This window comes from Giraffa tippelskirchi, chromosome 12 (assembly GCF_054371585.1).
Source record: "Giraffa tippelskirchi isolate mGirTip1 chromosome 12, T2T-mGirTip1v1.2.pri, whole genome shotgun sequence".
In the NCBI taxonomy this organism is placed as follows: domain Eukaryota; kingdom Metazoa; phylum Chordata; class Mammalia; order Artiodactyla; family Giraffidae; genus Giraffa; species Giraffa tippelskirchi.
In genome coordinates this window covers 2,393,408-2,408,877 of record NC_137286.1, presented here as the reverse complement: position 1 = coordinate 2,408,877, position 15,470 = coordinate 2,393,408, and positions in this window count along the sequence as shown.

Below are 15,470 nucleotides of genomic sequence, written 5' to 3'. Positions count from 1 at the left end.
GAAGCTCAGCTCAGGGCTCTGTGATGACCTAGGGGGTGGGATGGGGGCTGGGAGGGAGGCTCCAGAGGGAGGGGATCTATGTGTACCTATAGTTGATTCACGTTGCTGTACAGCAGAAACTAACATGGCACTGTAAAGCAATTATCCTTCAATTGAAAAAAATTGTTTTAAGAAATAAATTACTTAGCCACAACAAGGAATGGAGGAATCTTAAATGCATATTGCTATGTGAAAGAATCCAGTCAAAAAGGTTATATGCTGTAGGATTCCAACTATATGACATTCTGGAAAAGGCAAAACTAGAGAGAGAGCAGCAAAAAGATCAGTGGTTTCCAGGGGTTGGGGAGTGGGTGGGCTAGACAGGGAGAACACGGGATTTTTAGAGCAATGAGACTATCCTCATGGTACTGCGATGGTGCATACGTGACATCGGGTAATTGTCAAAACCAATAGAACCTTACAATGCAAAGAATGAATTGTAATGTATGCAAATTTTTTTTTTTTAAATTGGAGAGATCAGGATATATCATTAAAAAAATGCAGACTCTAATGCAGAATCAAGAGACTCTAACTATATTACAAATATGTGAAACAACCTCATTGAAGAAATTGGGGCAGAGGGAATTTGCTGAGTTAACTTTTGAAGTGAAGAGTCTGTAAGGTGAAGGGCAAAAGAATGCACGTGGTACCACACTACGGCTGACAAAATTGTTTCCTTCGGGAGAATGGGAATTGATACGGCTCGACGTGCACGGTGGTCGTTTAGTCGCTCAGTTGTGTCCGACTTTTGTGGCCCTATGAACTGTAGCCCGCCAGGCTCTTCTGTCCATGCAATTTCCCAGGCAAGAATACTGGAGTGGGTTGCCATTTCCTTCTCCAGGGGATCTTCCCGACCCAGGGATCGACCCAGGTCTCCTGCGCTGCAGGCGGATTCTTTACCGACTGAGCCACCAGGGAAGATTGGCTCTATGTGCCTAGAGGATGTGAACAGTTTAATGAATCGATGACAATGCAGGAGCCAGGTTTGTCTCCGAGGAAGTGGGAATTTAAAATCAGCAAGGGTAGGAGGTGAGAATGACCCATGTAATGGGTTAGAGTTGGAGATATCAATAAGAACTCATGTTTAACTTAATGTAGATACACATGATAGAAATATGCACCTATGAGTATACACAGGTGATTCGGATTGCTGTGGCTGTGTAACTGTTACCACAACTGGGTTGCTTAAAGCAAGCAAAATGCCGGGGGCCAGAAGTCCAAGGTCAACGTGTCAGCAAGGCTGCCCTCTTTTTGGAGACTCTGGAGAGTCTGTTCCTTGCTTCTTCCAGGTTCTGGTGGCTTCAGGCCTTCCTTGGCTTGTGGCTGCCTCACCCCCGTCTCACTCCAGGATCACATCACCTCCTCCTCTCTGTGTCTCTTTTATAAGGATATATGCTGTGGCACTTAGGGCCCACCCAGATAATCTAGGGTTATCTCCACATTTGCAAGATAAGTTAATCACAATTGCAAAGATCATTTTCCCAAATAATGTACATTCAGAGGATCCAGGGATTTAAGGTAGATATCTTTTTTTTTGGAGGTGGGGGAGCATTTTCAGCCCACCACACACAGGTTAGTACACACTCATATTTCTTGTCCTGTCAGCTGAGAGGGCCTAAGCAAACACCCCCTGGTGGCAACAAGTAGGTCCATTGCCCAAACTTTGGTTTCTAAGTGCATGATCCAATAGAAGCAGCTGGAGCTCTTTGGATCAATGGCTGCTTCTACAACCGGGGTAGGATATATACAAGCCTTCTAGTGCCTTCTCAAATGACAACAATAACAACACATTTATGGGAGTATTTCAAAGTGGCAAAGGAGCCAACGAGAGTGTTCTCAATGGCCAGAGCTGGGGAACTTTGAACAAGAACAAGTAATACTTAATTATGACCCAAACTATACAATCACTATCCATGAGTCTGTATTGGTATAAGTAAATGATTGAGCAAATCAATAAGCTGGACAAATCTCCCATGAAGAATTCTAAATAATTTCTGTAGACACTTTACCTAAAGGAGGAGAATGTGATGACCCATCCCTTGAGTGTGGGCTGTGAATAGTGACTTCCTTCCAATAGAACACTATGGAAAAGGGAGGAAAGAAGGTCACTTCCCGCTGGAGAAACCTGACCAATACTGCTTCAGCTGGGTGATGAAGGTCAACGTCAGTGGTTACAACGCACGGTGATCATCTATACTGTTGATACAGCGTAAGGAAAATGACACTTCACCTCTGAGCTCTTCCTCCCAGAACCCAAAACCCTAGTTATCATAATAAAAAACATGAGGCATGTGTGAAATAGATAGCTAGTGGGAAGCTGCTGTATAACACAGGGAGCTTAGCCCAGTGCTCTGGGATGACCTAGAGGCATAGGATGGTGGGCGGCTGGGGGCAGGCTCGAGAGGGAGGGTGTATATATATATATATATATATATATGGCTGATTCACATTGTTGTATGGCAGGAACCAACAAAACATTGTAAAGCAATTGTCCTCCAACTAAAAAAGAAACAGGCAAATTCAAATTGAGGGACATTCTACAAAATACCTCACCTGTACTCCTCAAAATATCAAGGTCTTTGAAGACAAGGAAAGTCTAAGAAACTGTCACAGCCAGGAGGAGCCTAAAGATGCATCAGAGTTAGATGTAGTGTCTTAGATGATGTGCTGGAATGGAAAATGGACATTAGGGAAAAACAAAAGAAATCTGAATAGAGTGTGGGCTTAATTTAATAACATATATATGTACTAATTCGCTCAGTCGTGTTTGACTCTTTGCAACCCCAGCACTGTAACCCACCAGGCTCCTGTGTCCATGGAATTTCCCAGTCAAGAGTACTGGAGTGGGTAGCCATTCCCTTCTCCAGGGGCACCTTCCTGACCCAGGGATCCAGTGTGGGTCTCCTGCATTGCAGGTGGATTCTTTACTGTCTGAGCCACCAGGGAAGCCCCAAGTTAATAATAATGCATTAATATTGGCTCATTAATAGTCACAAATATGCCACACTACTGTAAAATGTCACTAATAGAAGCAATGTGTGCAGAGGTGGGGGGTAGTATACTGGTACTATCTGTATGATGTACTCAATTTTTTCTGTAAATTTAAAACTGTCCAAAAATAAAGTCTGTTGATTAAAAAAAATACTGAATAAGCGTGCTGCCTGGAAGCAGCAGGGTGGATGAATCAGAGGCTCGGGCTTGACCTAAGAGGCGGGGGCTCTCTAAGTCCCCGAGGCGGGGAAGGCCAGGCAAGTTGTCGAGCGTGTCAGAGTCCATCTGTGTAAAAGCACATACATCCTGTGACTCTCAGGAGAGAGGGATAGTGAAGAAAGCATCTTTTAGAGGGAGAACAGTAAAGACCTGAGTGTTAGGAGGAATTGAACTGAGGATGGCGTCGGGATTTGGGACTGCAGATGGAGAAGGACCACCTCCTCGTTAGCTATGCGTAGGTCCTGGGCTGGACTATAGGTGCCACCTGCCTTTGTGATGGGTAGAATAGGGAGCTATAAGGGGAGCTGGTGGGTCCAAGGAGTCCAGCGTTTAGAAATTTGTTATCGAGGGGTCTTTGAGATCTAAGACCCCTCAGATCTTCCACTTTCATAGGCTGTCGAGAGCAACGGGGACAGTGAGAGAAGTCCCTCAGGGTGATAGTGACAGGAGGTTAGGTGAGAGGCCCTCCCGGGGGATTGATGCCCCACACAAATGAGGGAGTCTATTTATGTCTAGTGGGAGAAGGGGGTGCTGAGCATCAGAGGACGAGCCTCCTAAGATTCCAGGGAAGGGGCTTATGGCTGGAGAACTAGCTGAGTCCCTCATTTGGTCATAAGGCCCCGCCTAGGAGTGCGGTGGGACGATTGGGAAAGACAAGGAGAGGATGCAAGACCCTACCCCAGTGAGCACACCAAGCCAAAGGTTGGGAACGCAGGTTGAGTTTTGCTTTCTACTCCGATATCGGTGATCAGGGAGGGAATCAAGGAACCTGAAAGCTCGAGAAGAGCAGAGTGAGGGGCTTCCGAATCAATTAAGAAATTGATTTTCTTACCTGCTATGGAGAGAGTTACCTGAGGCTTGGCCAAGTCGATCTGATGTCATGGAGCCAGGAGCAGCGTCGGGGCCGGATAGCCAGAAGGTTGTAGAAGTCCTCAAAGAGCCATGAGGGTAGAGGAGGTCACCTCAGGGGGCACTGCTGGTTCCGGAAGGGGATTTTGTCCCCTGGAATTGAGGAGAGGCAGTCTCGCCTCCGACATCCTGCTAGTTTACAAAGTGGGCACAGTCCCGGGGGCACCTTTCCCAGGTAAGCTCGACTCCAGTGCCCCACTTGTTTGCAGCTGAAGTAGGAGCCAGCGGTGGGGCTCCGTGGCTGTTCTCCTTCTCTCTGATTAGGGGGACTCGGGTAAGTCTTATCCTGAAGGGCGTCTCTGTTTGACAGCAGTGGCAATCATTTGGAAAGATTACTTCAGTTCTCAAGACCCTTTTGGGTCTCCTTCCCTCTTTTCCTTTCGTACATCCTCATCTCAGTTGTTAAAGACCTTAAAGGCTAGTCAGTGAGTTTAGATTGGAGAGTCTGAGGGCCCTTTTTCAATTTCTGGAGTTTGCAATGGATATCGGGGCTAACTGGGAGATGAAATACATCTCCAAGAGAGTTTTCTCTTTCTGAGAGGTTAAATCTAAATCGATGAAAAGGTGGAGAACCTCTGAAAGGTCAGACCGATTCACTGTTGTATAGCAGAAACTAATGCAACATCGTAAAGCAATTATACTCCAATTAAAACATTGTTTAGGGCTTCTCTGGTGGTCCAGCGGTGAAGAATCTGCCTTGCAATGCAGGGGACACCAGTTTGATCCCTGGTCCAGGAAGATCCCACATGCCGTGGGGTACCTAAGCCTGTGCACCATGACTGCTCAGCCTGTGCTCCGGAGCCCGGGAGCCACGACCACTCAGCACACGTGCAGCACCTACCGAAGCCCACGTGCCCAGAGCCCGTGCTCTGCAACGAGAGGCCCCTGCGGGAGCAGCTCGCACTCCGCAGCTAGAGAGGAGCCCCGCTTGCTGCAGCCAGAGAGAGAAAGCCCTCGAGCAGCAACGAAGATGAGGACCCAGGGCAGCCAAAATAGATAATAAATACATATTTTCAGTTGTTTAAACAACAACAAGGCTAAAGGTTTGATTACAATGTTTTTGACAAAGAAGCTTAACCAAGTTGCTATGACATATAATATTTTAAGATAACAACTAGAATTATGACTGCTAACACTATACCAGGACATATCCGAATTTCAGAAATGTACACAGTTTCTAGAACATCTATCTTAATACATTTGCCAATATAGTATAATCTGAGGAGGCTTGTCACTCCTTTACAAAGCTTCCCATTTAATTTAACATACTAACCAATCTTAGTTATTTTAATATTTCTCTCTGACACGCCTTAGGGGCCCTCTGAAGCATTCCAAAGCTGGAGGTCAAAAGAACTTTAATTAGAATTTAATAGGAAGTTTGTCAAACAATATCAAAGTTTCAAAACACTTGGTCAAATAAGATCATGGGTCACTGTGAATATTTATTCACTTAATCAAAGTGACAAAAGATTTAAAAAGCAAACACAGATCACTTAAAGGCAAAAAAGTTCACGCAATCGGTTATCAAAGGCAGCATTCCAAGAAAACTTTGAACCAAATCTAGTCCTGCACAGGCCTACTGTTAATAACAAAATCAATCTACCTAGTTAAATTCCATCTAATCCCAGCCTGTCCATACACGAAACTTCTTTTGCAAGGCTCCCCTTTCTACAAACCTTTCACAAATTTCTGTGCCCATATTAATTGGCCCTTATTCTTCCTTCCAGAAGCAACTAGCTGAAGGATAACATTACCCTTTTTCCTTTGAGAAAAATGTATTTTCAGGCTTCCTTGGTGGTCCAGTGGTTAAGAATTCAGCTTGCAACGTAAGGTACACCGGCTCTATCCCTGGTCCGGGAAGATCCCACATGCCACTGAACCTGTGCGCCACGACTCCTGGGCTCCGGAGTCCGCAGGTCACAGCTGAGTCCATTGCAGCAGCCACTGACGCCTGCGTGCCGTGGACCCTATGCTCTACAACAAGAGATGCTACCAAACTGAGAAGCTCATGCAACTGAGAAGCCCATGCACCGCAACTCGAGGGCAGTCCCCACTCTCCACAGCTAGAGAAAGCCTACACACAGGAACGAAGGCCTAGTGCAGCCCAAAATAAATACATATTGTTTGAGTGTGTTTTTCATTCTTCATGCTTTCTTTCACATCCTACTTTCCTGGCATACTGAAATGTTTCTCTTATTATTTTAGTAGCTTTATTTACATATACTATCATTGTAGCCCTTAAAAACCTTAATCTCGAGGAAAAAACAAGAAGCAAGCAATTGTGAACTGTCTGTCATACTAGCATTTCCTGATTGGAACTTATGAACACATCCCCTAACTTCTTGAAAAATATGTTTACTCATAGAGGAATTTCTTTCTTCAAAGTGATATAAGACATGTGTCTAACAAACCCAAACATCCTTAGTTTTCCTTTCATAAGAAGGCAAAGGTAAGAAAACTTAGACCCACCCAGCAATTAATGTTCCAATATTTTATCCTTTTTGAAGTGATCCAGATAGTCAATGAATTTTTGTTATTTGATTTAATTTAGCAAGTTGCCAAAATCTGGAGAGACTATTCTTGAATAGACATTCCTAAGACATAATTATTCCAAAAAATTTCACTCAAAAAAACTATCTCATTCACATACAATTTTCTTGAGTTTTATCACATCAAATTACTTTTCTTGCTGACAAATTTGCAACAGATATAAGATCTTATTTGACCTCTAGTCATCAGGTACAGGGCTTCCCTGGTAGCTCATCTGGTAAAGAATCTGCCTGCAATGCAGGAGACCCTGGTTTGCTTCCTGGGTCAGGAAGATAGCCCTGGAGAAGGGAGAGGCTACCCATTCCAGTATTCTTGGGCTTCCCTGGTGTCCCAGACGGTAAAGAATCTGCCTGCAATGTGGGAGACCTGGGTTCCATCCCTGGGTTGGGAAGATCCCCTGGAGGAGGGCATGGCAACCCACTCCAGTATTATTGCCTGGAGAATCCCCATGGACAGAGGAGCCTGGTGGGCTACAGTCCACGGGGTCACAAAGAGTCAGATGCAACTAAGAACAGCACAGCACAAACTTAGGTACAACAGAAGTACTATATTTAACATTAATGAGTCTAAAGACGTGTTCATATTAATCAAACCAATGAGCTTAAGCTAGCTTTAATACAAGGTATTAATTTAATGAATTCATTCTGGCCAGTTTCTTTTGTATTTCTGAGAATTTGTATATGTGTTCAATTTCCTTTAAGGCAATTGAATAGAGCTCATTTGCAAATTAATTTTGACATCCATCCACATAGACAAAGAACTCAAAATATTCCTGCTTAAATTTTAAAAGTCCTTTATTTTTCTCTGCAGTCTCAGGGATCACAGATAATTAGACAGAAGTTCCTGAGAGCCAGGTAGACCATTTATATCCCAAAAGCAGGTTCATCCTAGAAAACTGGCTTCTTCTAACAGCCTAGGCAAAACTCGGCCACCTTGGCCATTTTCAGGGATTTTTTTTTCACTTTCCAAATATGTCTATTACTGTCTAACAGTAATAAACAATAATACACATCCTTCACTCACATTCACATTCCTCACTTTCAGAGGAACATGAATCAGATTCAAGTTACCAGGACACTTGAGAAAAGTCAAACCAGGAAGAGAGAGCAGGATATGGACTCAGGTACAGAGACACTCACACACACACCCAAGATAAAGCCAGACCAACTCCAAAAGACTTGCTTTTCTGTAATAGCAGAGCTGTTGGGGGTCTTCTTTCTCCAGTTATCAGAGAGTATTAACCCAAACAGTGTTACAATCAAAATATCATTTTCTTTCATTTATGGGAGTGTAACTGAAGATCTCCCAGTTTTGCAAAATACACCCTAAGGGGACTACAAGATGGAACAGAGCTCTGATCACTCATACTTAATTTTTCATGGCTGGTATTGGCAAATAGCAAACAAACCAGCACAATGCAAATTGGTCTCTCAGGGGCACAGTTTTCCAGCCACAGAAAAGATTCCCAGCCAATGCTCCATCAGTCAGAGACCAAGTCAAATGACCAAGTCTTAGTTCAAAAGGGAAAATCCCAGCCAGTGCTCTACTGGAGGTGAAGCCAACGCAGCAGGGAAGGATGCCCTGGCACCATCACCTGTGAGTGCCCCGTAGACATCTCAGTCAGCCCACGCGGGAGCCTTGCTTCCTCTACTAGAAAACCAAAGGTGTTAAAGACAGAAATAGAAATCAGTGGAACAAAATAGGAAGCCCAGAGACAAATCCATGCACCTATGGAAACCTTATCCTTGACAAAGGAGGCAACAATATACAGTGGAGAAAAGACAATCTCTTTAACAAGTGGTGCTGGGAAAACTGGCCAACCACGTGTAAAAGAATGAAACTAGACCACTTTCTAACACCATACACAAAAACAAACTCAAAATGGATTAGAGATCTAAACATAAGGCCAGAAACTATAAAACTCTTACAGGAAAACATATGCAAACACTCTGTGACATAAGTCATAGCAAGATCTTCTACGACCCACTTCCCAGAGTAATGGAAATAAAAACAAAAATATACAAATGGGACCTAATTAAACTTAAAGGCTTTTGCACAGTGAAAGAATCTATAAGCAAGGTAAAAAGGCAGCCTTCAGAATGGGAGAAAACAATACCAAAGGAATCAACTGACAAAGAATTAATCTCCAAAATATACAAGCAGCTCATGCAGCTCAATATCAGAAAAACAAACAACCCAATCAAAAAGTGGGAAAAAGAACTGAACAGACATTTCTCCAAAGAAGACATGCAGATGGCTAATAAACACATGAGAAGATGCTCAACATCACTCATGAGAGAAATGCAAATCAAAACCACAATGAGGCACCATCTCACACGGGTCAGAATGGCCACCATCAAAAAGTCTACAAACAATAAATCCTGGAGAGGGTGAGGAGAAAACAGAACCCTCTTACACTGTTGGTGGGAATGCAAACTGGTTCAGCCACTATGGAGAACAGTGTGGAGATTCCTTAAAAAACTGGAAACAGAACTGCCATATGACCCAGCAATCCCACTGCTGGGCATTCACATCGAGGAAACCAGAATTGAAAGAGACGCGTGTACCCCAATGTTCCCTGCAGCACTGTTTACAATAGCTAAGACATGGAAGCAACCTAGATGTCCATCGGCAGATGAAGGTTAAGGAAGTTGTGGCACATATACACAATGGAATGGTTGGATACGTACATGGAATATTACTCAGCTATAAAAAGGAACACATTTGAGTCAGTTCTAATGAGGAACTGGAGCCTATTATACAGAGTGAAGTAAGTCAGAAAGAGAAACAATAATACTGTATATTAACACACATATATGGAATTTAGAAAGACAGTAATGACGATCCTATATGCAAGGCAGCAAAAGAGAACAGACTTCTGGACTCTGTGGGAGAAGGCGAGGGTGGGATGATTTGAGAGAATAGCATTGAAACATGTATATTAGCACGTGTAAAGCAGATGACCAGTCCGAGTGCCCCTGCTTCCTCTATGACTAGGGAATGTTAGAAATTTGATCTCTGTTTTCTCTTTCTTTTCTAAAGCCAGCTTGGGCATCTGGAAGTTCTTGGTTCACATAATGCTGAAGCCTAGCATGCAGGATTTTAAGCACAACCTTATTAGCATGGGAGATAAGTGCAATTGGCCAATGGTTAGCACATTCTTTGGTACTATCCTTCCTGGGAACTGGGATGAGGATTGACCTTTTCCAGTCCTGTGGCCACTGCTGCGTCTTCCAGATTTGCTGACATACTGAACGCAACACCTTGATGGTATCATCCTTTAGGGTTTTGAATAGTGCTACTGGAATTCCATCGCATCCACTAGCTTTATTAAAAGAAGTATTTCCTAAAGCCCACTTGACTTTGCTCTCCAGGATTTCTGGCTCTGGGTGACTGACCACACCATTGTAGTTATCCAGTTCATTAAGATCTTTTTTGTACAATTCCTCTGTGTATTCTTTCCATCTCTTCTTGATCTGTTTAGCGTCTACTAAGTCTCTACTGTTTCTGTCCTTTATTGTGCCCATCTTTGGGTGAAATGTTCCCTTGATATCTCCAATTTTCCTGAAGGGACCTCTAGTCCTTCCTCTTCTGTTGTTTTCTTCAATACTTCAGTAAAAAGCTCCAAAGTTTGCTTTGAAAGTCAGTTAAGCTTCTCTTCCTCCGGATACCGCACTCATAAGCCAAAAGTTCACTTCTCTGCAGGCCCAAGTGGAGTAGTCTTTTTACAATAGGGTTCCAAGAGTTTTACCCCAAAGCATGCATCTAGCAGCAAGCACCTGGATGTTAACTCATTGGTCTGGTATTTCAGGTCAACCAGCTGTTCTCCCACCAGGCCTCAGCCCGGACCCACTCTACTGGGCCCCAGGACAGCCCAGGGTCGGGGGAAGGGCAAGGCTGAGCTCAGCCATGGACGGGAGCCCGGGCACAGAGTGCCCAGGACAGGCAGATCGGGCTGCTGTGGCCGGGGGGGAGAAGCAGGGGAAGATTCAGGGTTGAGCCGTCTGGGGAGGGTGTGGAGGAGCTGGGGTCGTGACCTCCAGGCAGCAGGGGGAGAATCACTGACACCCTAAATGCCACGTTGAAAGTGAAAGTGAAAGTTGTTCAGTCGTGTCCGACTCTTGGCAACTCCATGGACTCAGTCCATGGCATTCTCCAGGCCAGAACACTGGAGTGGGTACCCTTTCCCTTCTCCAGGGGATCTTCCCAACCCAGGAATCAAACCAGGGTCTCCCGCATTGCAGGCAGATTCTTTACCAACTGAGCTATCAGGGAAGCCCAAATGCCACCTTAGAGCTCCCAAATTCAAGTCAATTTTCTCACTGCATCCCTACGAGAACTCTTATTACATTGTCTCAGGTTGTACACAAGGCCAACAGGGCCAACACTGACCAGGAAGGAGTCACGCCAGCACCAGGATGGAGAGCTCCTAACCCCGACTACAGACCTGATCCCGCAGCCGTCACTCCCAGCCAGAGAAAATCCCGCACTCAAACCAACCAAGGCCCAGCGGACCGGGGCCTCGCCTGGGTTCCCGCCTCTATGTCCAGCACCACCAAAGGCAGAGACTGAGCCTGGGTCCAAGCCGGTCACCAGGAACACCAGGGCAAGTCCATGGTCCCTGAGATAGTGATCCGTCAGGTTCAAAGTGTGGGCCACACTGCAGGACACCTTCTTAAATGTCAACAGCCTTAAACTACGGGGGAGGGTGGTGATGAGAGTTTGAGACAGAGACCTTACAGACATGTGAGTGAGTCTTCCCAGTGCTCTTCTGACTTTTCACTCATCATCCTAAAGGACTGCTGGAAAGTTCTCTGCCTTAAGGAGATGGGGGAGCGCACAGAGATGGAGTCCAGGGCCGAGCCCCTCTGCAAGTTCGTCAGTTTCGACTGAGACCCACAGAAAGAAACCCGCCTCCATTATTATCCAGAACCCTCGGGGGTCAGCACTGGGCCCTTGGGGCTTTAAGCTCGAGTGATCAGGCCCAGGGCTTCTTCCCAGATGGCTCAGTTGTAAAGAACCCGGCTGCCATTGCAAGAGACATAAGAAACGAGGGCTGAATTGCTGGGTAGGGAAGATTCCCTGGAGAGGAAATGGCAATTCACTCCAGTATTCTTGCCTGGAGAATCCCATGAACAGAGGGGCCTGGTGGGTTACAGTCCAGGAAGTCGCAAAGAGTCGGACACGACTGAGTGACCAAGCACGCACACCATGAGGCCCAGGGTGACCCACACCCCTGCCCCCACAGCCTGGGGCAGCCCCCCTCTCCCAAGCTCAGTGGGAAGAGCAGAGGGCAAGGACTGTGGCCCCTCCTTCCCTCACTCAGAAAGAAAGAACTCTTGGGGGGACGTAGCCTGGGGTGCGAGGCCTGGGACTTGAGCTCCAGCCGGAAGATCCAGTTCAGCCGCGGGTGGGCCGTTTCTCCCCAGGGCCTCACCAGCCTCCGCTGCAGAGTAACACCAGGATTTGGTGATGGCTCCATTGGTAAAGGATCCGCCTGCAATGCAGGAGACCCGGGTTTGAATCCTGGGTTGGGAAGAACCCCTGGAGGAGGGAACGGCTACCCACTCCAGTATTCTGGCCTGGAGAATTCCATGGACTGTATAGTCCATGGGGTCCCAAAAAGTTGGACACGACTGAGTAACTTTCCCTTCACTTGGTGATTTTACTAAAGATGGCTCCCACCTTATGAAAACAGACTCATAGACAGAGAGAGCAAGTGACTGGTTGCTGGAGGGCGGAGGGGAGAGATTGGAGAAGAGGGTCAAGAGGTAGAACCCTCCAGTCAGGAAGTAAACAAGTCACAGGATGTAACATACAGGATAAAGACTATCAATGATATTGTAATAACTCTGTATGGGGACAGATGGTTACCAGACCTACCCTGATGATCACAATGTATGAATGTCAAATCATCCTGCAGTACACCTGAAACTAACACAACGCTGTGCATTAGCCATATGTCACTTGTTTCAGACTTCCCTGGTGGCCCAGTGGATGGGAATCCACCTGCCAGGGCTTGGGACACAGGTTCGAGCTCTGGTCCAGGAACATTCCACACACCACAGAGCAACGAAGCCTCTGTGCCATCGCTACTGAGCCCAAGCTCTAGGGCCCACGTGCCACAAGCACTGAGCCCGGGTGCCTAGAGCCTGTGCTCCGCAACCAGAGAAGACACGGCAATGAGGTGTCGGCACACCGCAACGACAGAGCCGCCCCGGCTCGCCGCACCTAGAGAAGAGCCCCACGGCAGCGAAGACCCGGCACAGCCGAAACTAAATAAGTAAAAGATTTTTAAAAAGCTTGCTCCCACCTTTACTTACTCCACAAATGTTTATTAAGTTACCCAAATACACCAGACACTGTTTTCTAGGACTGACATAAAGGACCCCAGGCTGGGGGTCTTAAACAAGAGAATTTTCTCACAGTCTCAGAGGCTAGAAAGTTCAGGATCAAGGTGTCAGCAAGGCTGGTTTCTCCCGAGGCCTCTCTCCTCGCCTTCGGGACAGCCGTCTTCTCTCGGCGACCTCCCGTGGCCCTCCCTCTGTGCAGCTGAGTCCTCATCCCCTCTGCCTGTAAGGACCCCGGTCGTAGCGCAGCAGGACCCCCTAGTGACCTCTCTTGACCTGACAACGTCTGTCAAGACTTGTCTCCAAATACAGTCGCATTCTGGGAGACTGGGGGTTCGGACTTCAACAGACCAATTTTGGTGGACACAATTCAGTCCATAAGATGGATATTGAATCTTAAAAAAAGACAAAGAAAGCAGAGTCCCAGGACCCCTCAGAGTCTGGGAGACGTGATTCCAGCCCCACCCAGAGAAGAGCTCAAACCCAGACGGGACCATCAAGGCAGGAGCCCAGAAGAGGAAGGCATGGGGGCTTGCCTCACCCAAAACCATTGTGGAGAAACCCCACCTGGCCCCAGCAAACCTTGTGTGTGTGTGTGTGTGTGTGTGTGTGTGTGTGTGTGTGTGTGTGTGTATTGGCCAGCCCACAGATGCTATGTCACCTATGCCGCAGGTACTGCTGGCTCCCACCACATCCCCATCCCCAGGGAAGCCTTTCAGGGAGCCAAGCTGTACCATCTTTCCAGGCGGCACTCAGATCGAGGCCCGGAGAGCAAAGACAACAGCGCAGAGCAGAGGCCACACGAGTGAGCTCCCGGCCAACCCCGCCTCCGTGCAGCCCCTCCTCCCCAAGAAGTCACCCGCTGTCCGAGCTGCTAGCTCCATCCAGCAAACACTGCTCTAACAAACAGCTGACCCAGATTCTCAGCTTGAATTAGGATGTTTCCCAGGCAGGCCAGTATGTACAGGGATGAATTTAAACGTTTCTTAAAAGCAAACTCAGGCTGCCCTCTCCAGCTGGGACAGCGGTGTGGGCACCAGCCAGTGGCCGCGACCCTCAGACGGGACCTCATCACAGTTCCTGCATCTTGGGCCTCCTTCCCCATGCTCCACGCTGACTCACGGAACCACTGCAGAGACATCTGTGTTTTAAATTTTAATTAACCCACATTCTTTCCTAGATCTCCTGACCTGATTTTCCATTCTCTCTCTGCTGGGACCTCCGTGTAGCAAGAGAATCACGTTCCATTTTAACCCCAATACCCATCAAACAGGGACTTGACCCTCTAAGCAAAGGACACACACATCAGGCAACAAGCAGGAACTGGTGACAAATGAATGCGTTGCTCAGGCCCACTGTTCCCCTTGACCACCGCTCCCCTTGACCACCGCTCCCCTTGACCACCGTTCCCCTTGACCACCGTTCCCCTTGACCGCCGTCCCCCTTGACCGCCGTCCCCCTTGACCGCCGTCCCCCTTGACCGCCGTTCCCCTTGACCGCCGTTCCCCTTGACCACTGTTCCCCTTGACCACTGCACCTGGGATCACAGGGGTGGAGGGGAGGGGCCCCGTTCAGGCCAGCCATGGGCCAGGGAATGGAGACCCCGCAGATCCCAAAATGGTAATCAACCCAGGGTCCCAGCTGCTGAGTCTGAAATACATGCCCCGCAGCCAGGGACCTAGAGCAGCAAGGTGGAGAAAGCAGGCCTGCTCCTAGGAGCCAGCTCCCCTGATGGCCTGGCAGGACCTCTCCTAGGCTGCAGGCCTCCCAGGATGCCATCAGCCTCCCCTCCTTCCCTGGGGTCAGACCTGCATGGCTGCCCACCTCCTTATGTTCCCTCCCACAGACATTCTCATGTTAAAACTTTTAATCCCCTTGCTTCTCAGAAAGTGAAAGTCGCTCAGTCTCTTTGAGACCTCGTGGACTATATACAGTCCATGGAATTCTCCAGGCCAGAATACTGGAGTGGGTAGCCTTTCCGTTTGCCAGGGGATCTTCCCAACCCAAGGATCGAACCCAGGTCTCCCACATTGCAGGTGAATTCTTTACCAGCTGAGCAACCAAGGAAGGCCAAGAATACTGGACTGGGTAGCCTAGCCCTTCTCCAGGGGATCTTCCTGACCCAGGAATCGAACCGGGATCTCCTGCATTGGAGGTGGATTCTTTACCAACTGAGCTTTGAGGGAAGCAAAACAAAGAGACCAGCTGCCATGCCTCACGCCTCCTTAGCTGACCCCATCCTTCACCGGACAGTGGCCAAGCCCTTCCTCCTGGCCCCCCACCCCCAGAGTCTGTCCTTCAACGCAGCAACCAGACTGACCCCCACCTGTGGCCTGACCCTGCTCCTGTCTGACCAGACATCATCTGCGGACCCTTTTCTCCCTCTGCTCCTGCCGGCCCAGCCCCCGTCTC